The following is a 23,732-nucleotide window of genomic DNA, read 5'->3' as shown; positions in this document are numbered from 1 at the left end:
AAAGTAAAATTTCAACTCTAAGTAAAAAAAAAACAAAACTATGTCTTATGTATACAGTTTGCTATCATTTGTGAGCACACACACATACACCCATACACATGTACGTGCGTAAATATATATATATGCCTGTGAACACAGAGAACATCTGAGGAAGGAGACTTATAGAACTGGTAACTTTATCTCCTTTACGGAGGAAAGAAAGGACGCTTAATTTGTACTGTATACACTTACTGTATACCCTCTGAATTTGACATTCTGTAAATATTCACTAGGAAAAATATTTTATTTTATTTTTTAAGATTTTATTTATTCATGAAAGACACAGAGAGAGAAAGGCAGAGATGTAGGCAGAGGGAGAAGCAAGTTCCAGGCAGGGAGCCCGATGTGGGACTTGATCCTGAGACAGCAGATCACGCCCTGAGCCAGGGGCAGGTGTTCAACCACTGAGCCACCCAGACGTCCCTAGGAAAATATTTTAAATGTTAAAAAAATCTTTTTAAAGATTACTTTTTTTAAAGATTATATTTATGTATTCATGAGAGACACAGAAAGAGAGACATAGGCAGAGGGAGAAGCAGGCTCCATGCAGGAAACCTGATGCGAGACTCCATCCTGGTACCCCAGGATCACACCCCGAGCCAAAGGCAGACAAGCTTCGCTGAGCCACCAAGGCGTCCCTAAAGATAACTTACTTTGAGGGATGCCTGAGTGGCTCAGCGGTTGAGCATCTGCCTTTGGTTCAGGTATGATCCCGAGGTCTAGGATCGAGTCCCAATCCAGCTCCTTGTAGGGAGTCTGCTTCTCCCTCCCCCTCTGTCTCTGTTTCTGTCTCTCTGTGTGTCTCTCATGAATAAATAAAATCTTTAAAAAAATAAATAAAGATACTCCTTTTGAAATCCTGGTCAAATTGTTACAGCAAACCTATTTATCAAATAAATCAAATGAGTATGTATTCCAATTCTGAGTTTTCCATGTGTGGTTTATTGACAAGGAGGCACACTTGTGTAGGTCTCTAGGATTTGGACTAGCCATAATTAAAAAAAAATACTCTTCCTTAAAGAACACAGAAGGTGAGGTGGCTCATCTTATTTGTAAAATTGGCCACTCTTTCCAGAAGGGTAACGGTCCTTGATGTGCAAAATGTTCTAACTATAACAAAAAGAAGGCGAGCACTCATAATCATTCAATCATTTAGGCCCCACAAAATTTCAGAACCTCTCTCACAGGCGTTCTTCCAGACTATAGTTTGTTTTCTATTCAACATTTATGTAACCATACTATTTGATCCAGTATATTTTTTTTAATTTTACTTATTCATGATAGTCACAGAGAGAGAGAGAGAGAGAGAGAGAGGTAGAGACATAGGCAGAGGGAGAAGCAGGCTCCATGAACCGAGAGCCCGATGTGGGATTCGATCCCAGGTCTCCAGGATCGCGCCCCGGGCCAAAGGCAGGCGCTAAACCGCTGTGCCACCCAGGGTTCCCGATCCAGTATATTTCTTTTAAATTACTCCCACTCCCTTCCACAAAGAATGCCAGGGTCCACAGGCACCAAATGTTTCAGCTTCCGTTGCCCCTTCAGGCATCTGCCTTACTTACTGTAATTATACCCCTCTCTGCTGACCTTTTGCAGTTTGTCACTTAGTATGTTAATTGTGGTTCTTCCCTTCTGCCATGACAGGCCTCAAGAAGAATACAATACTTTTTTTTTTGTTATTGTTATAGCACAACTTACATATTTCTATTTTTTTTAAACATTTTTTTATTATTTACTTATTTATGATAGTCACACAGAGAGAGAGAGAGAGAGAGAGAGAGAGAGAGAGGCAGAGACACAGGCAGAGGGAGAAGCAGGCTCCATGCACCGGGAGCCCGACGTGGGATTCGATCCCGGTTCTCCAGGATCGCGCCCCGGGTCAAAGGCAGGCGCCAAACCGTTGCGCCACCCAGGGATCCCAACTTACATATTTCTAATGGAAAAAAAATAGTATCATTTACAGTATCTTAACATAAATTGCCTTTGAATAGGAGCGTTCTTTTCAATACTCTGACGTCTACAAGATGTATCTAGAAAATTTGCTATTGTGAAAATGAAGACTGCTTAAACTGAATTTTAAGGCCGCAGTTTTTCTTTCTGATCTATTGCTATAACACTGTTCTTCCAGTGGCCGAGGGAGTTTCATGTTTTCTTTAGACATCATCAGGCGCCGAAGCTCTTACAGACAACTCTGGTGCTATGTGAATGCTGATATTTTGCTAGCACTAATATGGCTCTTAGGTCCACCACTCCATTCATATTAATTTTTGTTACAAATTTTACAAATGGGGGTGCTTCTGGGTATTTATATCTACATTTTATTTTAAGGCTGTATATTCAGTTTTCATAAATTGTCTGAGCCCATGGTGGCTGCCATCTTATGTAGCTAATACCGGTTCTTTAATAAGTACACACCTCCAAGAAAGAACTTCTGTTATTATTAAAGCCAATCTGTATTATCAATGAATAACACAATTGGTAAAACAAACAAAAAACAACACAATCGGTAATTATAAGGTAACTCCTGCTTTCCTTAATAAAATCTAGCTCAGTTTTTCCTAAATGAAAATTTGATATACTTGTATATGCTAACAATCCTATATCTCAATTTAAACTTTTATTCAATCAATACTATGCTACATATAGCAATATAAAAAATAAAGAATAAATAAAACAGTATTTCCCTTCCTGTGAACCACAGGCCTCCTGTAGGTCTCACTGATTCTCTGATCTTTTGCATTCACAATGTGAGCATAAAACATTATTTACATACTGAAGTATCTCATATTTTTCTTCATTTTAAATATTAGTAGTCAAAAAAATCAAGTCTATTTTAGCTCAACACCCAAAAAACAAATAATCTAATTCAATAATGGGTAGAAGACATGAATAGACATTTCTCCAAAGAAGACATACAGATGGCCAACAGATAACATGAAAAGATGTTTAACATCCCTCATCAAAATGAGGAAATGCAAATCAAAAGTACAATGAGATGTTACCCCATACTGGTCAGAATAGCTAAAATCAAAAACAAAAGAAACAAGTGTTGTTGAGGGTGTAGAGAAAAGGGAACCCTTGTGTACTGTTGGTGGGAATGCAAAGTAGTACAGCTACTACTGAAGACAGTATGGAGGTTCCTCAAAAAGTTAAAAATAGAATTACCAAATGATCTAGTAATCACATTACTGGGTATTTACCCAACAAAAACAAAAACACGAACTTAAAGGGATACATACACTTCTATGTTTGTTGGAGCATTATTAAATAGCCAAATTATGGAAGCAGCCCAAGTGTCCATTGATGATAAATGGCTAAAGAAGGTATTATCCAGCCATAAGAAAATAATGAAATCTTGCCATTTGCAATGACACGGATGATGCTAGAGAAATAAGAGAAAGACAAATACCAAATTTCACTCATATGTGGAATTTAGGAAACAAAACAAGTGAGCAAGGGGAAAAAAAAGAGAGAGAAACCAAGAAACTGACTCTTAACTACAGAGAACAAGAGAACAAAGTGATGGTTACCAGAAGGGAAGTGAGGGGTGATGGGGATTAAAGGGTACACTTCTCATGATAAACACTGAGTAATATATAGAACTGCTGAATCACTATATTGTATACCTGAAACTAATAGAACACTGTATGTTAAGTATGTTGGAATTAAAGACTTAATTAAAAAATCAAATCTATTTTAATGTAATACTAACCTCATAGAAAGTTCACTAAAATCTTCATCAACAGATACTAGAAGTATCATTACTATTACATGAACTACCAATTAGAGAATGACAGAACAGTGGGGAAGGGATAATGTTCTAATAAGTGGTACTGGGACAGCAGAATTTCCTTTAGGGGATAAAAACCAAGCTGGACCTGGATTCACACCATACCTCAGAAGTAGATTATAAAAGTCAAAACAAAGCTTTTCAAAGATAATATAGATGATATCTTCATGATGTTGGAATAGAAAGTTTTAAGACAAAAAAAACAATAAACATGAAGAAAAAATGATAAATTAGACTTCATGAGAAATAAGAACTTTTGTACATTAAGAGGTAGCATTAAGGAAGAGAAGATGCAGAAGACATCCGTAATACACAAGTGGCAAAGAACTTGTAAATGAGAACATAAAAGGAATTCCTTTAAATCATAGGAAAATGACATAGGACCCAAAACAAAAATAAGCAAAAAATTCTGATACAATAGAGGAAATGTGCACGTGCAATATACATATAAAAAGGTAACCAACCTCATTAAAATCAGGTAGTGAAAATTAAAGCCTCAATCAGATACCAGTACGTACCTATCAGATTAGCTAACAGCAAGAAGTCTAAAACACCAAGTCTTAATTAGAATGTTGAGCAGCTGGAATTGCTTGGCAGTAGTGTAACTGCTATGCCCTGAAATACTTATGTACCCTAAAACACAATACACCTAGGCATATACTTCATGGAAAAGTATGCTTATATGTACCCAGCTGAACATTAAAAAAGTATGTAGCAGCACTGTTCCCAACAGCCCAAAACAGAAACAAATAACACCAAACTGAAACAATTCAGAAGTCCATCAATGTCCACCAATGGGAGATTGGATAAATACATTTTGGCATATTTCTATAATGGAATACAGGGTAGTAACAAAAAAAGAATAAACTCCAGCTACACAAAATAACATGGGTGAATCTAAAAACAGTACTGAGGAAAAGAAGCCAAACAGCATTTTATTGTGCAATTCCATTTATATAACCTACAAAAAAACAAAACACAAATTAAGCTATATTACTCATGAATGTGCACTTACATTGTTACACTATAACATAAAATAAAAAAAAATCAAGGCAGCCCTGGTGGCGCAGCGGTTTAGCACCGCCTGCAGCCCAGGGCATGATCCTGGAGACCCTGGATGGAGTCCCAAGTCAGGCTCTCTGCATGGGGCCTGCTTCTCCCTCTGCCCGTGTCTCTGCCTCTCTCTCTCTCTCTCTCTCTCTCTCTCTCTGCATCTCTATGAATAAATAAATAAATCTTTAAAATAAATAAATAAATAAATAATAATAAAAAAAATCATTACCTAAAAGGGAAAGATGGGATGAAATGAGAAGGGGCATGGTATGAGGTCTTCAGTATTATAACACTACAGTATTATAACACTAAACTGTACAATTGCTATCAGCACTTTTTGAGGTACACGGTGTTTTTCACAATAAAGGTTAAAAAATATTAAAAAAAAAAAGAAAGTCATACTAAAAACAAGTGAGTCATAAATAAATAAATAAATAAATAAATAAATAAATAAATAAATAAAGTGAGTACCATCTATCTTAACTTCAAAACATTTCTTATAGTGGTTTTATTTTATTTATTTTTTATTTTTATTTATTTATTTTTTTAAAGACTCCACTCATTCATTCATGAGAGACACAGACACAGGCAGAGGGAGAAGCAGGCTCCATGCAGGGAGCCCAACACGGGACTCCAGGATCAGGCCCTGGGCTGAAGGCGGTGCTAAACCGCTGAGCCACCCGGGCTGCCCTCTTACAGTGGTTTTACTTCTCTTTTTTTTTTTTTTTTTTTTAATTTTTTTTTTTTTTTTAATTTATGATAGTCACAGAGAGAGAGAGAGAGAGAGAGAGGCAGAGACACAGGCAGAGGGAGAAGCAGGCTCCATGCACCGGGAGCCTGATGTGGGATTCGATCCCGGGTCTCCAGGATCGCGCCCTGGGCCAAAGGCAGGCGCCAAACCACTGCGCCACCCAGGGATCCCCCTTACAGTGGTTTTAAAAACAACTAAACCAATTCATTAAAAACTGTTAAGAGAAAAGAATAGTTCATAAATGCTGAAAACATGGTATAAGTTCATCAGCCACTCTTAATAAAAACTTACTAAGCATACATAAAAGCTCAAGGCTTGCAAGTAATGAGACTGCATTTCAGGAAAATCCAAGAGAATCAACTGAAAAACTACTAGAAATGATAATAAAATTCATTAAGGTTAACAAGATACAAAATTAACATAGAAAAAGGGTGCCTGGCTGACTCACTTGGTAGAGCATGTGACTCTTGATCTCAGAGTTGTGAGTTCAAGGCCCATACTAGGCATAAAGTTTACATTAAAAAAAAAAATTAATATGGAGAAACCAAGAGCCTTGCACATCTCATAACTAGAAGATATAATGGAAGACCTCACCTGTAACAGCAACAAGTATAAAACACCTAGAAATACATCTCATAAGATATATGTAAAATCTTTATGAAGATAATTTTATTTTCTTTTAAAGATTTTATTTATTTATTTGAGAGAGCGAGTGAAAGAGAGAGCACAGGCAGGGAGAGGGACAGAGGGAGAAGGAGCAGACTCCCCGTTGAGCAGGGAGCCTGATGTGGGGCTCAATCCCAGAACCCTGAGATCATGACCCTAGTGGAAGGCAGATGCTAAACTGACTGAGCGACCCAGGTGCCCCTCCTTTATTTTAAAGAATGAAGATAATTTTAAAAAGTACTCAACAACACAAAAGATAAATATCTAAAGGTAAATAATACTCTTAAGGGTAAATCTTAATGTTAATTGTTGTTAAGTTACACATCATATGATCCCAATAAAAATACCAACAGGAGTTTTTCTTTTTTTAATTGGATAGTCTGATGCTGATATTCATATGTAAAAATAAGTAAAAAACTCAATGAATTCTGAAAAAAGTGTAATGAGAGGGCTTGCTTTACAGATATTAAAACATATTACAAAGTTACAATAATTGTGAGTATGGAACTACACTCAGGAATATAAAACATTCAAAAAGTAAGGATAATTAAATTTATATGATTTAGTATATGACAAAGATGGCATTTTAAATGTGAGGGGAAAGAGAGATTATTCCATAAATGGTGTTGTGGCAAAAATTTAATTTGGACACTTATCTATTATGAAAATAAATTGCAGGTGGAACAAAGATTCATGTTTAAATACCAGAACTATAAATACTGATTTTTATTTTTAAAAATTTTTTTAAGATTTTATTTATTTATTAATGAGAGACACACAGAGAGAGGCAGAGACATAGGCAGAGGGAGAAGCAGACTCCTTGCACGGAGCCCAAAGCGGGACTTGATCCCCAGACCTAGGATCACGCCCTGAGCTGAAGGCAAATGCCCAACCACTGAGCCACCCAGGCATCCCAAAATACTGATTTTTAAAAGTAATCTCTGCTTGGGACAAACCTTTCTAAACATACCTTAAAATCTAGAAGTCATATAAGAAATAAATTTAATGCAGAAAGACCTTAGCAATATAAAAATGGCCATAAATAAAATCAAAGACGTATTACAAATTGGGGGGGAAATGGTGAAATGCATTTGACAGAAAAAGGATTACTTTCCCTGACATATAGACTTGTCTATCTGGGTTTTTTGGGTTTGTTTTTTTTTTTTTTTTTTTTTTTGAGATAGAATGCGTGAGCATGGGTGGGAGGTAGGGTGTAGGGCAGGGGCAGAGGAAGAGGGAGAGATAGAATCTTTTTTTTTTTTTTTTTAAGATAGAATCTTAAGTAGGCTCCATGCCCAGCCCACTGAGGAGCCAGACGCTGGGCTCAATCTCATAACCCTGAGATCATGACCTAAGTCAAAATTAAGAGTCAGATGCTTAACTGATGGAGCCACTCAGCTGCCCCTAGATCTGATTTTTTTTTTTTAAAAATCAGTAAAAAAGGGCAGCATCCAATTAAAAATGGGCAATGACACGACCAGGCACATTACAGAAAACTCAAATACACATATTTTTTAAATAAATTTATTTTTTATTGGTGTTCAATTTACCAACATACAGAATAACACCCAGTGCTCATCCCGTCAAGTGCCCCCCTCAGTGCCCGTCACCCATTTACCCCCACCCCCCACCCTCCTTCCCTTCCACCACCCCCAAATGGTTTTTAAAATACACAGATTCTTAATTTTGTAACATAAAGAAATACAAACTAAAGGTATTAAAAGATTACCATTTTTTAACCTATCAGATTAGCAAACATAAAAATTTGAGATGAGGGGTGCCTCAATGGCTCAGTCAGTACACCATCTGCCTTAGGCTCATGATCCTGCTGTTCTGGGATCTAGCCCTGCACTGGGCTCCCTGCTGAACAGGGAGCCTCCTTCTCCCTCTCACTCTCCCCGCTCCCCCTGCTTGTGCTCTCTCACACTAGCTCTCTTTCTTGTTCTTTCAAATAAACAAAATCTTTTTTAAAAAAATTTGAGATGATATGGTACTGAATAGGGTGTTTAACAAGATTGTGGGGATTGGTACAGGCTCTATAAAGTGCAATTTGATAGTATCAATCAAAATTACAAATATACACACCTTGTGACCCAACAATTCAACTCCCAGGAATTCATCCCATATACCTTCTCATATATGAAAAATGATGTGAGACATATACAGTACTATTCACTGTAGCATTCCACTTAAATATCTACCAGTAGTGGATTGGTTTAATGCATTATGATAAATTAATTCCATGCAATACTGACTAATCATGAAAAATGAGGAAGCTTTTTATGTGCTGATTTGTAACAAATTCCAAAATAAGCAAAGTATAGTTTTTTCATCAAATGTTACATTCTTCCTCTCTCCATTTAACTTTTTTTTGAGGGAGAGAAAGAGACAGAACATGGGGGAGGAGCAAAGAGAGAAGAAGAGAGACTCTTAAGCAAGCTCAATACTCAGTGCACAGCCCAACATAAGACTCAATCTCATGACCCTGATATCATGATATGAGCAGAAATCAAGAATCCAACACAACTGACTAAGTCATCCAGGCAATTATGTGCTGTCTCTTTCTCCATCAAAAAAAATCTTCCTATATTAATATTTGAGTATCATAATCATGCACTGAAAGGTAAACCATTAATTGAGACATGAAATCTTTTTCCCTTTTTATGTTTAAGCATATGAAATTTAGTCACAGGAACGGAAGTACAGAGAAAGGCCACTTTTTAAAAAAAGTATACTCAGAAGTCTACATTTTTAAAAAGATTGAAATAGGAAAAAAATATATAAAGTCAGCCTAAGTTGTTATAGCCTACATCATTTACACAAGCTTCTAATAGATTCTGCTCTGGTATTATACTGAGATACAAATACACAACTTCTAAAAATTCTAATAACACAAGTTCTAATTCAATTGTACTTCAAAAGTTCTTTTGCAAATGGTCCATTTGGAGACATTCTTCCAAAGAAGACACACAGATGGCCAACAGACAAATGAAAAGATGCTCAACATCACTCATCATCAAAGAAATACAAATCAAAACTACAATGAGACATCACCTTACACGAATCAGAATAGATAAAATTAACAGCACAAGAAACAACAGGTGTTGACAAGGATGTGGAGAACGGGGAACCCACTCAGAACATAGGTGGGAATGCAAACTGGTACAGCCCCACTAGATAACAGTACAGAGGTTCTTCAAAAAGTTAAAAATAGAACTACCCTACCTCTCAGCAATTGCACTGCTAAGCATTATTTACCCAAAGGTAATAAAAATACTAATTTGAAGGGATACATGTACCTTGATGTTTATAAGCAGCATTATCAACAATAGTCAAATTATGGAAAGAGCCCCAAAGTCCATCAACTGATGAATGGATAAAGAAGATGTAGTGTATGTATATGTACACACACGTGTACATGTGTATGTATGCACATATGTACATATATATACACATATACACATGTGCGTGTGTATACATGTGTATATGTACACACATATATACACACATACATAAATACACATTGGAATATTAGCCATAAAAAAGAATGAAATCTTGCTATTTCCTAGATGAAGCTAGAGAGTACTATGCTAAGTGATATAAGTCAATCAGAGAAAGACAAATACTCATATGTGGAATTTAAGAAACAAAACAAATATGGGGGGGGGGAAAAAGAGAGGAAAACAAAGAAACAGACTCTTAATAACTATAGAGAACAAACTGATGGTTACCAGAGGGCAGCTGGATGGGGATATGGGTTAAATAGGTGCTGGAAATTCTGAAGAGCACCAGGTGTTGTATGTATGTGTTGAATCACTAAATTTTACACTTGAAACTAATATTAAACTGTATGTTAACTAACTGGAATTTAAATAAAATTCTTAAAGAAAAAAGGCCTATTTAGAACTCAGAATGTCATTTCCTCTAAGCCACAGCTGTATATAACAGGCAATCTAGCCCACATAACTCCAGACAACCCACAAATGCCTGTGTTGTTCAATACTACATGAAATAAGTGATGAAATTTTGTTTTGTTTCATTTATTTAGATGGCAACCTACCTATCATAGTTTTAGATAGGAGCTCATGGTGCAATAAAAAAGAACTCAAATTTCAACAAAGGCTTGCAATAGTCACCTGCTACCTGGAATCAAAATAGTTTTGCAAAAAAAAAAAAAAAGTTTTGCAGTGGTAAAGAAAACACACCATTCTGGAGGAATTACAGGGAGAACATGAAACCAGGAGCTCAGAAAGTGAGGGAAGGACTGTTGCTAAAGAAATAATAACCTAGGGCTGACTCTGTAAGGGTAACAATGGAAGGAAGATGATGGTGGAATAAAATTGCCAACTTACTGAAAGAAAATAATTACCAGTCTAGAATTTTATAGCAAGGAAAAATAATCTTCAAAAATGAATGTTATGGAGCACTTGGCTGGCTAAGTTTGTATAGCGTGAGACTCTTTTGATTTTGGGTTATGAGTTTGAGTCCCATATTGGGGAATAGACTGTACTTAAAATATGAAAAAAACAGATGTTATAACACTGGTATGCACATATGTCAAAACTCACTGAAATGCAAGATGGATACTAAAAATTAATACATACTATTGTATGTGAATGATACTTCAATAAAGTTGAAATTTAAAATGAAGGCTAAAAAATAAAGATAAGCTCAAAGAAACAAAAACAGAGACTGCTGTCAAAAGACACCTACTAAACAGGATACAGAGTATTCTTCAAAAAGAATGATTTTAGCATTGTTAGAATAATGAACAAAAATAGCAAATATCTGGGTAAAGCTAAATAAAAATTATACAACACAATAATAATGTCTTATGACATAGAAGTAAAAAAAAAAATAGGGGTGCCTGGGTGGCTCAGTCAGTTAAGCATCTGCCTTCAGCTCAGGTCATGATCCCAGGGTCCTGGAATTGAGACCCAAGTTGGGCTCCTTGCTCAGTGGGAAGTCTGCTTCTCCTTCTTGCTCACCCTCTGCCCTTCCCCCCATTCATGCCCTATCTCTCTCTCAAATAAATAAAATATCAAAAAAGTAAAAATAAAAGGAAATAAAAAATAAAAATGAAAAATATATAGAAGAAAATTAAACTATACCACAAGAGCATGTAAGTCGGATGGCGATTAAGTGCTCCTAAGATCTTTATAATATCCAGAAGAAGGGTAAAATGATCAATTAGCACTGGATTTTTTTAAGTCAGAGATGGCTATTATAATTCCTGGGGTACTAACATACCTCTAAAAAAAAAGAAAACAAAAAATTGATTAAAACACTTCTAGTTAGGAGTGCCTTGGTAGCTCAGCTGGTTACACACTGAACTCTTGATTTTGGTTCAGGTCATGATCTTAGAGTTGTGACATTAAGCCTTGCATCAGGCTCTGCACTGGGTGCTGAGTCTGCTTAAGATTCTCTCTCTCTCTGTCTCCCCCCCCCCGCCCCTCCTCCTCTCTGAAAGAAATAAAAATAAAACAAAAATTCTTTCTAATTAAAAGAATATAAGAAAGCACATAAAATATGGTAGATTAGAAGGCAACAGCAATTACATTAAATTTAAATGGATTAGATGCTTTATTTAGAAGACAACGATTTTCAGATTGGAACTATTAAGTTTAAAAAAAGTACAATGAGCTGTTTATAGGAGATATACCTAAAACATAATAATTCAAAAAGGTTAAAAGGTAAAGAATGAGAAAAATGTGACATGCAAACACTAGCCAATAATTCATAAAATAAGCAGGGAAAAGTTAGTAAAAATGAAGATGTAAACAAAATTAACAAACTTGATTTAGTAAGACGTATATAAAACATCACATCCAACAAATTATAAAAGCACATACAAGCATTTTTAAAATGACCAAATCTTGGGCCATAAAGCAAAAGCAAGCCTTAAATTCCAAAGGACATGGGATGCCTGGGCAGCTCACTAGTTGAGCATCTGCCTTTGGCTCAGGTCCTGATCCCTGGGTCCTGGGATCGAGTCCCACATCAGGCTTCCCCCCAGGGGAGTCTGCTTATCCTTCTGCCTTTGTGTCTGCCTCTCTCTGGGTCTCTCATGAATAAATAAATATTTTAAAATTAATTAATTAATTAATTCCAAAGGACTGAAATCATATACAGGCATACCTCATTTTATTGTGCTTCATAGATAATGTGTTTTCTTTACAAATTGAAGGTTTGTGGCAACCATGTGTCAAACAAGTCTACTGGCACCATTCTTCCCCAAAAGCATGTGCTCACTTGGTGTTTTCTATGTCACATTTTGATAATTCCCAAAATATTTCAAACTTTTTCATTATCATTATATTTGTTACACTGATCTCTGATGTTATTATGGTAATTGTTTTGGGGTACCATGAACTGTGACTAAGTAAGACTACCAACTTAATACATGCTGTATATGTTCTGAATGCAGATGTAATAGAAATAGCAAAAGAACTAAAAGTGGAGCCTTAAGATATGAATAAACTACTACAGTCTCATGAAGCAATTGTTCGTGAACAGTTGCTTCTTAGGGATAAGCAAAGAAAGTTGTTTCTTAAGTTGGAATCTACTCCTGGTGAAGACTTTGAAGACTGTTGAAATGACAACAAAGATTGAGAATATTACATAAAACTCCACTGATAAAGCAACAGGATTTGAGAGGACTCCAATTTTGAAAGAAGTTCTACTGTGGGTAAAATGCTATCAAACAGTACCACAAGCTACAAAGAAAAGTATTCATGAAAAGAAGTCAACTGATGCAGCAAACTTCATGGTTCTATTATTTTAATAAAACGCAACAGCTGGGGTGCCTGGGTGGCTCAGTCAGTTAAGTGTCCAACTCTTGACTTCCAGTCAGGTCATGATTTCAGGGTTGTGAGATCAAGACCCACATCAAGCTCTGCACTCAGCATGGAGTCTACTTGAGATTCCTCTCTCCCCTTTTCCCTTTGCCCCTCCCCCTGTTTGCACTCTCTCTTAAATAAAATAAATAAAATCTTTAAACTAGAAGAGCTCCAGATACATCTGAATATCCCCTGGATCAGAAATCAGAAAATATTTTAGACTGATTAATAAAGATATTATATATCAAAAAATGTGGCAGCAGATCAGCAGTTGCCTGGAGATGGGGGGAGAAGGGGAAGACTAGATCCCAAAGGGGCATGAGGAAACATTGTGGGGGTGATGGATATGTTCATTACCTTGGTTGTATTCATAGGTCAAAAAGTACCAAATTATACATTTTAATATATATATATAACATGTCAAATATTACATAAATCTCATAAAACTGTATTAATGAAAGGAAAGAAAAAAAGATGAGGCGGCAAGGGGCTGTAGTAGCAGCAGTCACAGCTGCTGCCTATATAATTTTCCCCTAAACAAGCCAGAAAAAGTGTGAGCTGTAGCTAAAAGTGATTTGTTTTCTGCAGATTTATAGTTTCGCTTATTTATTTTTTTTAAAGATTTTATTTGTTTATTCATGAGACAGACAGAGAGAGAGGCAGAGACACAGGCAGAGGGAAAAGCAGGCTCCATGCAGGGAGCCCAATGTGGGGACTCAATCCGGAGACTCCAGGATCATGCCCTGAGCCGAAGGCACTTAACCATTGAGCCACCTAGGCGTCCCAAAATTTTATAGTTTTAAATAAACAAACTATAGGGATGCCTGGGTGGCTCAGTGGTTGAGCATCTGTCTTCAGCTCAAGTCATGATTCCAGAATCCAGGGATCAAGTCCCACATTGGGCTCCTTGTGAGGAGCCTGGTTCTCCCTCTGTCTATGTCTTTGCTTCTCTCTCTGTACCTTTCATGAATAAATAAAATCTTTAAAAGAAATAGAAAATAAACATTCAACTGAGGATTTAACATCAAAAGTTGGTTCTTTGAAAAGACTAATAAAATTGACAATGATCTGGGGATCAAATGAGTAAAAAAGAGAAGATACAAATAAATAAAATATGCAGTTGACCCTGAACAACATAGGTTTGATCTGAGCAGGTTGATTTCTACATGGATTTTTTTTTTAATAAATACAATACAGTACTCTAAATGTATTTTCTCTTTCTTATGGTTTTCTTTTTTAAATTTATTTTTAACTTTTTAAATTTTATTTTAATTCCACTACAGTTAACACAGAGTGTTCATTAGTTTCAGGTGTATAATATAGTGATTCAGCAATTCTATACATTTCTCAGTGCTCATCAAGTTAAGTGTATTCTTTTTTTTAATTAATTAATTAACTAATTAATTAATTATTTATGATAGTCACAGAGAGAGAGAGAGAGAGAGAGGCAGAGACACAGGCAGAGGGAGAAGCAGGCTCCATGCACCAGGAGCCCGACGTGGGATTCGATCCCGGGTCTCCAGGATCGTGCCCCCTGCCAAAGGCAGGCGCTAAACCGCTGTGCCACCCAGGGATCCCTGTTAAGTGTATTCTTAATCCCCTCTACCTATTTCACCCATTCCCGCATCCACCTCCCCTCTGGGAATCATGTTTGTTCTCTATAGTTAAGACTCTGTTTCTTGGTTTGTCTCCCCCCTCCTTTTTTTTTCATTCATTTTGTTTCTTTAGTTCTACATAGGAATAAAATCATATGGTATTTGTCTTTATCTCACTGACTTATTTTGCTTAGCATTATACTCTCTAGCTCCATCCATGTTGCAAAGGGCAAGATTTCATTCTTTTTTTTTTATGCCTGAGTAATTTTCCACTATAGATACATACTACATCTTCTTTATCCACTCATCTATTGATGGACACTTGCACTGCTTCCACAATTTGGCAATTGTAAATAATGCTGCAATAAATGTAAGGATGTGTATATCCTTTTGAATTAGTTTAGGTAAATACCTAGTGGTGGAATTATGGGATCATATGGTAATTCTACTTTCAATTTCTGAAAAGATTTATTTTAGAGAGAGCATGCAAGCAGGGGGAAAAGCAGAGGGAGAAGAGGGAGAGAATCTCAAGCAGGATCTCTGCTGACCATGGAGCCTAACACAGGGCTTCATCCCCCTGAGATCATGACCTGAGCCAAAATCAAGAGTTAGATGCTTAACTGACTGAGCCACCCAGGTATCCCTCCATTTTTAATTTTTAAGAAAGATTTATTTCTATTTTTAAATTTTTTATTTTTTTAAGATTTTATTTATTTATTTGACAGAGAGAGAGGGAGGGAGCATAAGCAGGGGGAGTAGCAAGCAGAGGGAGAAGGAGAAGCAGGTCCCCTGTTGAGTAAGGAGCCTGATATGGGGCTTCATCCCAGGACCCTGGGATCACGACCTGAGCCAAAGGCAGACACTTAACTGACTGAGCCATACAGGTGTCCCTATTTTTAATTTTTTGAGGAACCTCCATACTATTTTTTTTTATTTATTTATGATAGTCACACAGAGAGAGAGAGAGGCAGAGACACAGGCAGAGGGAGAAGCAAGCTCCACGCACCAGGAGCCTGACGTGGGATTTGATCCCGGGTCTCCAGGATCGTGTCCTGGGCCAAAGTCAGGCGCTAAACCGCTGCGCCACCCAGGGTTCCCAGAACCTCCATACTATTTTCCATAGTGGCTGTGCCAGATTGCATTCTTACCTTACGGTTTTCCCTCTTTTTTTTTTTTTTTTTTTAAGATTTATTTTATTTATTTGACAGAGAGAGAGCAAAGCAGAGGGAGTGGGAGAAGCAGGCTTCTCACTAAGCAGGGAGCCTGACGTGGGGCTCGCTCCCAGGACCCTGGGATCATGACCAGAGCTGAAGGCAGATTCTTAACTCACTGAGCCACCCAGACATTCCAGTTCATGGTTTTTTTAATAACATTTTCTTTTCTCTAGATTACTGTATTGCAGAAATATAGTATGTAATACATATAATGCACAAAATATGTGTTAGTTAACTCTTCATGTTATCAGTAATGCTTCCACCAAACAGTAAGCTACTAATAGTTAACTTTTGGAGAAGTCAAGTTATATACAGACTTTTTTTTATATATATATATGGACTTTTAACTACACAGGAGGTCTGTGCTCCAACCCCTACATTGTTCAAGGGTCAGCCATATATAAATAAATATAATAAACGTATAAAGTTATTATTTATATAAAAATATATATGTAAAAATAAATAAGCAAAAAGCAAAATGATATTTTGTTATAAGAGATGTGGTAGCTAAAATCCTTTGTAACGCTAATATGTCAAAACTATTTACAGCAGAATTTTCCCAGTGTTCTCTGGCATCTCCAAACATGAATTACAGGTCTGCCAAGATACTGTTTCCTTGGCCTTTGGGTCAGCAAGATAGCACTTGAACAATGAGATACTTCTGTCACCTTCCCCTGTGAGGCTCTTCTTTCCAATGTACCAAGAAAACATAATTTTCTATGAATGTCTTGGGAAGAAAGTTAAGAAGTACTGATTTGGAGAATAACTCTACCAACTTTGCATTTAAGAAGAGCATATATATTATCAAAAAGAAGATAATAAACAGGGTGGCAAGGATTGTATAATGCTGGTAGGAATGTAACTGGTACAGCCATTAAGGAAAACAGTTATGAAGGTTCTTCAAAAAATTAAAAATAGCACTATTTTAGGACCCAGCAATCCCATCTCCAGATATTTACACAAAGGAAATAAAATTAGTATCTCCCACGTTCATTGCAGCATTATTTAAAATAGCTAAGACATGGAAACCATAAGTATCTGCCACTGGATAAACAGATAAAGAAAATATAGGGGTGTGAATGAATCTGTGTATACATAACAGAATATTATGCAGCCTTAAAAAAGGAAATCCTGCCATTTGTGACAACATGGATGAACCTGGAAGACATTATGCTAAGTGAAATAACCCAGACACAGAAAGACAAGTACTGCACGATTATCACTTGTACATGGAATCTAAAATAACCCAAGTACAATAACCACTCACAGAATGGTGGATGCCAAGAGCTAGGGGGATGGGGGAAATGAGGAGACATTAGTCAAAGGGTACAAAGTTTCACTTATGCAAGATGATTACTTTTGGAGATCTAATACATAGCAATGTGACTATAGTTAACAATACTGTATTGTATATTTGAAATTTGCTAAGAAAATAAATCTTAAGGTGTTCTCACCACAAAAAATAGAAAAATAAAGAAAATTAACTATGTGAGGTGACAGATATGCTAATTAGCTTGTTATGATGATTATTTCACAATGTATATGTATAGTAAAACATCAAATTGTTTATCTCAAGTACATAATTTTTATTCGTTAATTATACCTCACTAAAACTGAGGGGGGAATCTGGCACAATACAATATTATATCATGGAATCTGTTTTTCTTTTCCATTTAATCTAAAAATTACGTAATTTGTAATTTTTATGCTCTTCATTTTCTTAATGCTTAAAACACTGCACAGAATCTTTACAATTAGTAAATATCTTGATTATATCCCTCACAGGGAATAAAATACAAATTAAAGTTAATGACAAAATAATCCCAACATAATACAATTTTGTTTGTTATCCATAAAAGTCAACAGGATGAGCATATGAGAAATTCAGGCTTTACAAATAGGAGAGACTAACCCCATCTCTTTAGATTTTTACTTTATTTTACTAAATAAATATTTACTGAACACCTACTCTACATCAGATACCACCAAAGACCACAGGTGAAAAAGAATGAATCATGGCTCTTCGTCCTTAGGGAACTTAGATTGTAATAAGTGTAGACACAAACAAATAATTACAATATGGTGTGGTAAAATCAATAACAAGCAATAGGCTATGGTGATTAGCAAGTGGACCTTAGAAGCCAAACTACCTGGATTTGCATGAGTTACCACTCCTATGACTTATAGTAAAGTTACATAACCTCTCTGTACCTAAGGTTGTCGTCTATACAAGCAATATGTAATGCACTTAGTTCCTAGCAATGAATTCTTCATTATTTTTATCTTTATTATGAAACATTATCATTATTATGAAAAATGATACACAGGATTGAGACCCTAACACATCTGAAGGTTAGGGAACCTAACTTTGGAAGACCAATATATCTTCTATAATCAAATAATAAGTCATCTAAATTCGTAAAAACAATCAATAAAGCAATCCATATCATCTTAAAGCTATTTAGTGTTTAAAAACTTACTAAGTACAGGGGTGTCTGGATGGCTCAGTCAGTTAAGTGTCTGACTCTTGATTTTGGCTCAGGTCATGATCTCAGGGTCCTGGGATTGAGCCCCGAGTCAGGTTCCACACTCAGTGGGAGACCACTTGAGGTATCTCTGCCCCTCCCCCTGCTCTTCTCTCTCTAAAATAAATAAATCTTTTTAAAAACACCTTACTAAATACAAATAAGATAATTCTTAAAACCATTATACACTCATATACTTTATATTTTATATAACCTTATGGAAGTTTAACTTCCTTATCAGAATCTATTGTTATCATTCAAAATCAATTAAAGTGAAAGTAAAAGAATGCAAGCATGTACAACTGCAAACTTCATGTTATTTTTTTATCTCTGACTTGTACTAAAAAGGAATAAAAGGGCTAACAGTATCATTTGTTCCTTCTAATGCAAGGATATATTCAATCTGATGCCAGTTTGAGCTAATCATATTTATATATTTCTTAATTTAAAATGCATACATCCAGCAGCCCGGTTGGCTTGGCAGTTTGGCACCGCCTTCAGCAGAGGGTGTGATCCTGGAGACCCGGGTTCGAGTCCCACGTCAGGCTCCCTGCATGGTGCCTGCTTCTCCCTCTGCCTGTGTCTCTGCCTGCCTCTCTTTCTCTCTCTCTCTCATGAATAAATAAATAAAAACTTTAAATAAATAAATACATACATACATACAAACAAACAAAATGCATACATTTTGCATGGAAAGCAGCAGAGTTTCATAAACAAACTTAGAAATCCCAGTAAGATCAGGAATTAGAAATTTAAAATTTTAGTCTTATAAATTGCATCAAAAGAGTACTGTTAGGGATGCCTGGGTGGCTCAGTGGTTGAGTGTCTACCTTCAACTCAGGGCGTGATCCCAGGGTCCTGGGATCAAGTCCCACATTGGGCTCCCTGCACAGAGCCTGCTACTCCCTCTGCTTGTATTTCTGCCTCTCTCTCTCTCTCTCTGTCTCTCATGAACAAATAAATAAAATCTTAAAAAAATTTTTTTAAAGAGTACTGTTAAATTTTTAACACACATCAAATTATCTCTTATATATATGATTATCAAATATTCTTCCTAAAAAGTTGCATCACTTTACAAGCCCAATCAAGAGTATGAGACTGTTCTGCTTTCTATGAACTTTTTATTAATAGTGTCAAATACCTTTTCATATAGTACAGGCCTTTTACTTTTTTTGTAACAATTGTATGTTTGTAATATCTTTGTCCAATGTTACATTGCTTGGAACATACATTTTATATATTGTAGTGATACCATAACATTTTCATCTTTTTTTCTAATTTATTTAGTAAACTCTATACTCAAAGTGGGGCTCAAACTCACAACCTCAAGTTCAAGAGTCCCAAGCTCTACTTACTGAGCCAGCCAGGTGCCGGTAACATTTTCAAATAAAACAATGTATTTTTCATTTCTTAGATTAGAAAGATTGATAATAACAATGTAATGGCAGTATAGATTGATAACACCCAGTATAACTGGCAATATAAGGATATAAATAGACATATACTCTTTTTGTTTTTGTTTTTGTTTTGTTTTGAGAGAGAGTGCATGCATGTGGGGGGTAAAGGACAGAAGGAAACAGAATCTTAAGCAGATTTTAAGTCCAGCGCAGAGCCCAACACAGGGCTTGATCTGGAGACCCTGAGATCATGACCTGACCCAAAATCAAGAATCAGATGTTTAAGAGACTGAACAACTCAGGCGCCCATGAATAGTCTCATACTCTTGATGATCATGTAAAATGAGACAACTTTTTAGGAAGGATATTTGATAATCATATCTACAACAGATAATTTGATATATGTTAAAAATTTTAAATAGTACTCTCATTTTTTATGCAATTTATAACTATACTCTCATTGGTGCACAAAAGATGTCCTTTGCACTACTGCTCATAACAGTCAAAAAAGGGAGGGATAATGTACATTAGGAACTGGCTTTAGGTTGGGAAGGGCAGCCCCGGTGGCGCAGTGGTTTAGCACCGCCGGTAGCCCAGGGCATGATCCTGAAGACCCTGGATCGAGTCCCACGTCAGGCTCTCTGTATGATGCCTGCTTCTCCCTCTGCCTGTGTCTCTGCCTCTCTGTCTCTATGAATAAAAAAAAAAAAAAAAAAAAAGAACTGGCTTTAGGGATGCCTGAATGGCTCAGCAGTTGAGCATCTGCCTTCAGCTTAAGGGGTGATCCAAGAGTGTGGGGATCAAGTCCCACATTGGGCTCCCTGCATGGAGCCTGCCTGTCCCTCTACTTGTGTCTCTGCCTCTCTGTGTCTTTCATGAATAAATAAAATCTTAAAAAAAAAAAAAAATATATATATATATATATATGAACTGGCTTTAAGGGAAGTAAGTGCCTGGCTGGCTCAGTTGGAAGAACCTGCTGCAACTCTTGATTTCAGGTCATGTGTTCAAGCCCCAAGCTGGGTGTAGAGATTATTAAAAAATAAATAAATAAATTTGGAAGGAAGGGAGAGGACGGGGGTGGGGGGGAGGAGGAAGGAAGAGTGGTGGGGCTTTAGGAGTGCCTGACTGGCTCAATCAGGACAGCATTCGACTCTTGATCTTGGGGTCATGAGTTCGAGACCCACCCTGGGAGTAGAGCCTACTTAAAAAAAATACAAATGGCTTTGTAAAATGACACATTTTTACTAGGTCTTTATGAGACAAATCTATGTGTACTCTCTAAAAAAAATGAATAGCACATTAGGTTAAAAAAGCAAGTTGCAAAACACTATATATCATAATTTCACTTCTGCAATTAAAGGGAGAAATCTGCATGTATGAAAGAATTCATATCAGATTATAAATAGTGACTATTTCTGGGATGCCTGAGTGACTCAGTTGAGTGTCTGCGTTCACCCTGGGTCATGATCCCAGGGTCCTGGGATCAAGCCCAGCATTGGGCTCCCTGCTCAGTGGGGAGCCAGCTTCTCCCTCTGCTGCTCCCCCTACTTGTGCTCTCTCCCTTTCTCTCTCTCAAATAATTTTTTTTTTTTAAATGGGGCACCTGAGTGGCTCAATGGTTGAGCATCTACCTCTGGCTCAGGTCGTGATCCCAGGGTCCTAGTCCCGCATCAGGCTCCCTGGGAGAGAGCAGGGAGCCTGCTTCTCCCTCTGCTTATGTCTCTGCTTCTCTCTGTGTGTCTCTCATGAATAAATAAATAAAATCTTTAAAAATAAAACACAAGGGGATCCCTGGGTGGCTCAGCGGTTTAGCGCCTGCCTTTGGCCCAGGGCGTGATCCTGGAGTCCTGGGATCAAGTCCCATATATCAAAAATGGATAAAGTCTAACATTCTTCATTCAATTTTCCCTCAAGACATTGGCTGACTCCTGGATTTCAGCAGTTTTATGATGGGAGGGAACTAAATACTGGATTTCAGGGCCCAGAAGGGAAGGGAAGACCTTAGAAAACACCCTTGACCAAGCTACATTCCAGGAATAAGAACAACTTGGAAAAAACAAATTTAACTGGATCAAGAGGATCTCACTTAGTGAAAGGCTGAAAGCTTTCCTTCCTCTTAAGATCAGGAATAAAACAGGATGCTCACTTTTGCTACTTCTATTCAACATAGGACTGGAGGTTCTAGCCAGAATAGGCAAGAAAGAGAAGAAAAAACCATTTAAATTGGAAAGGAAGAATTATCTCTGTTCATAGACAAAATGATTTTATGTGTAGTAAAACCACAAGGTTCCACAAAAAGAAAAAAAATCTGTTAAAATAAATGAATTCAGCAAAGTGGTAGGATATAAAGTCAGCATAGAGAAATCAGTTGAATTTCTATACACTAACAATGAACAATTTCAAAAGGAAATTAATGAAACTATTCCATTTGCAACAGCATCAAAAAAATAATAAAACATACTTAGGAACAAATTTAACCAAGGAAGTGAAAGACTCATACAATGAAAACAAAAAAAATGTTGCTGAAAGATCAAGTTAAAGAAGATACAAACAAATAAAAAGACATCCCTTGTTTATGGATTAGAAGTTAATATTAAGATGTTCAGGGGGACGCCTGGATGGCTCAGCGGGTTGAGCGTCTGCCTTCAGCTCAGGCCCTGATCCCGGGATCCTGGATCGAGTCCCACATCAGGTTCTTTGTGGGGAGCCTGCTTCTGTCTCTGCCTCTCTCTCTCTCTCTGTGTGTCTCTCATGAATAAATAAAATCTTACAAAAAAAAAAAAAAAGATGTTCTTCGATGCCTGGGTGGCTCAGCGGTTGAGCATCTGCCTTAGGCTCAGGTCGTGATCCTGGGGTCCTGGAATTGAGTCCCACATCGGGCTTCCCCCAAGGAGCCTGCCTCTCCTGCCTGTGTCTCTGCCTCTCTCGGTGTCTCTCATGAATAAATAAATAAAATCTTTAAGAAAAAAAAAAAGTACAGTAATTTTTTTTTAAAAAGTGTAGTACTGGCAGAAAGACAGACATACAGACCAACAGAATAAAATGGAGAGCTCAGAAATAAACTCTTACATATATTGTCAAATGATTTTCAAAGTGAATGCTAAAATCATTCAATAAGGAAAACGCAACCTTTAAAAAAGAGTGCTGGGAAAATTGGATATCCACATGCAAGAGAATAAAGTTGGATTTGTTGAATTACTATCTTGTACACATGAAACTTATATCCCCCTCCCCTGCTTTTTTTCTTCTTTGGAATCTCTACACCCGACATGGGATTCAAACTTAAAACCCTGAGATCAAGAGTCACATGTTCTTTGGACTGAGCCAGCCAGGCATCCCTATCACTGTATGTCAAAAAATTTTAAAAAATGAACTCAGGGCCGTCTGGGTGGCTCAGTCAGTTAAGCATCTGCCTTCAGCTCAGGTCATAACCTCCTAGTCCTGGGACTGAGTCCCATGTCAGGCTCCCTGCTCTACAAGGAAACTACTACTTCTGCCTCTCTCTCTGTCTCTCATGAATGAATAAATAAAATCTTTTAAAAAAACAGAATTCTTACTTTAAAAAAATGAACTCAAAATGGATCAAAGACCTAAATATGAAAACTAACACTACAAAACTCTTAAAAGAAAATGCAAAAGTTTTATGACAATTGGACTTGGCAATTATCCCTTGGATATTATAGCAAAAGCACAGGCAACAAAAGAAAAAAGTGGACAAACTGAACTTCATCAAAATTAATAACTGCACATCAAGACACAATCAACAGTGAAAAGGTAACCTACAAAATGGAAGAAAATATCTGCATAATATATCTGATAAGGGGTTAATAACCAGAATATGTTAAGAACGCCTACATTCAACC

General features: G+C 36.8%; 1 protein-coding gene and 1 pseudogene across 3 annotated transcripts in view; both read right to left on the bottom strand.

Moving 5' to 3' along the window:
• Nucleotides 1–23,732, bottom strand: part of NPEPPS (aminopeptidase puromycin sensitive) — a 106,076-nt gene that overhangs the window by 53,262 nt on the left and 29,082 nt on the right. The window lies entirely within an intron of this gene.
• On the bottom strand, nt 572–3,798 carry LOC112655287 (ubiquitin-conjugating enzyme E2 variant 1-like; annotated as a pseudogene).

The sequence above is a fragment of the Canis lupus genome, chromosome 9 (assembly GCF_003254725.2).
Source record: "Canis lupus dingo isolate Sandy chromosome 9, ASM325472v2, whole genome shotgun sequence".
Classification (NCBI taxonomy): Eukaryota; Metazoa; Chordata; class Mammalia; order Carnivora; family Canidae; genus Canis; species Canis lupus.
The sequence above is the reverse complement of the archived record's forward strand: the minus strand, read 5'-3'. Positions and strand labels throughout refer to the sequence as shown.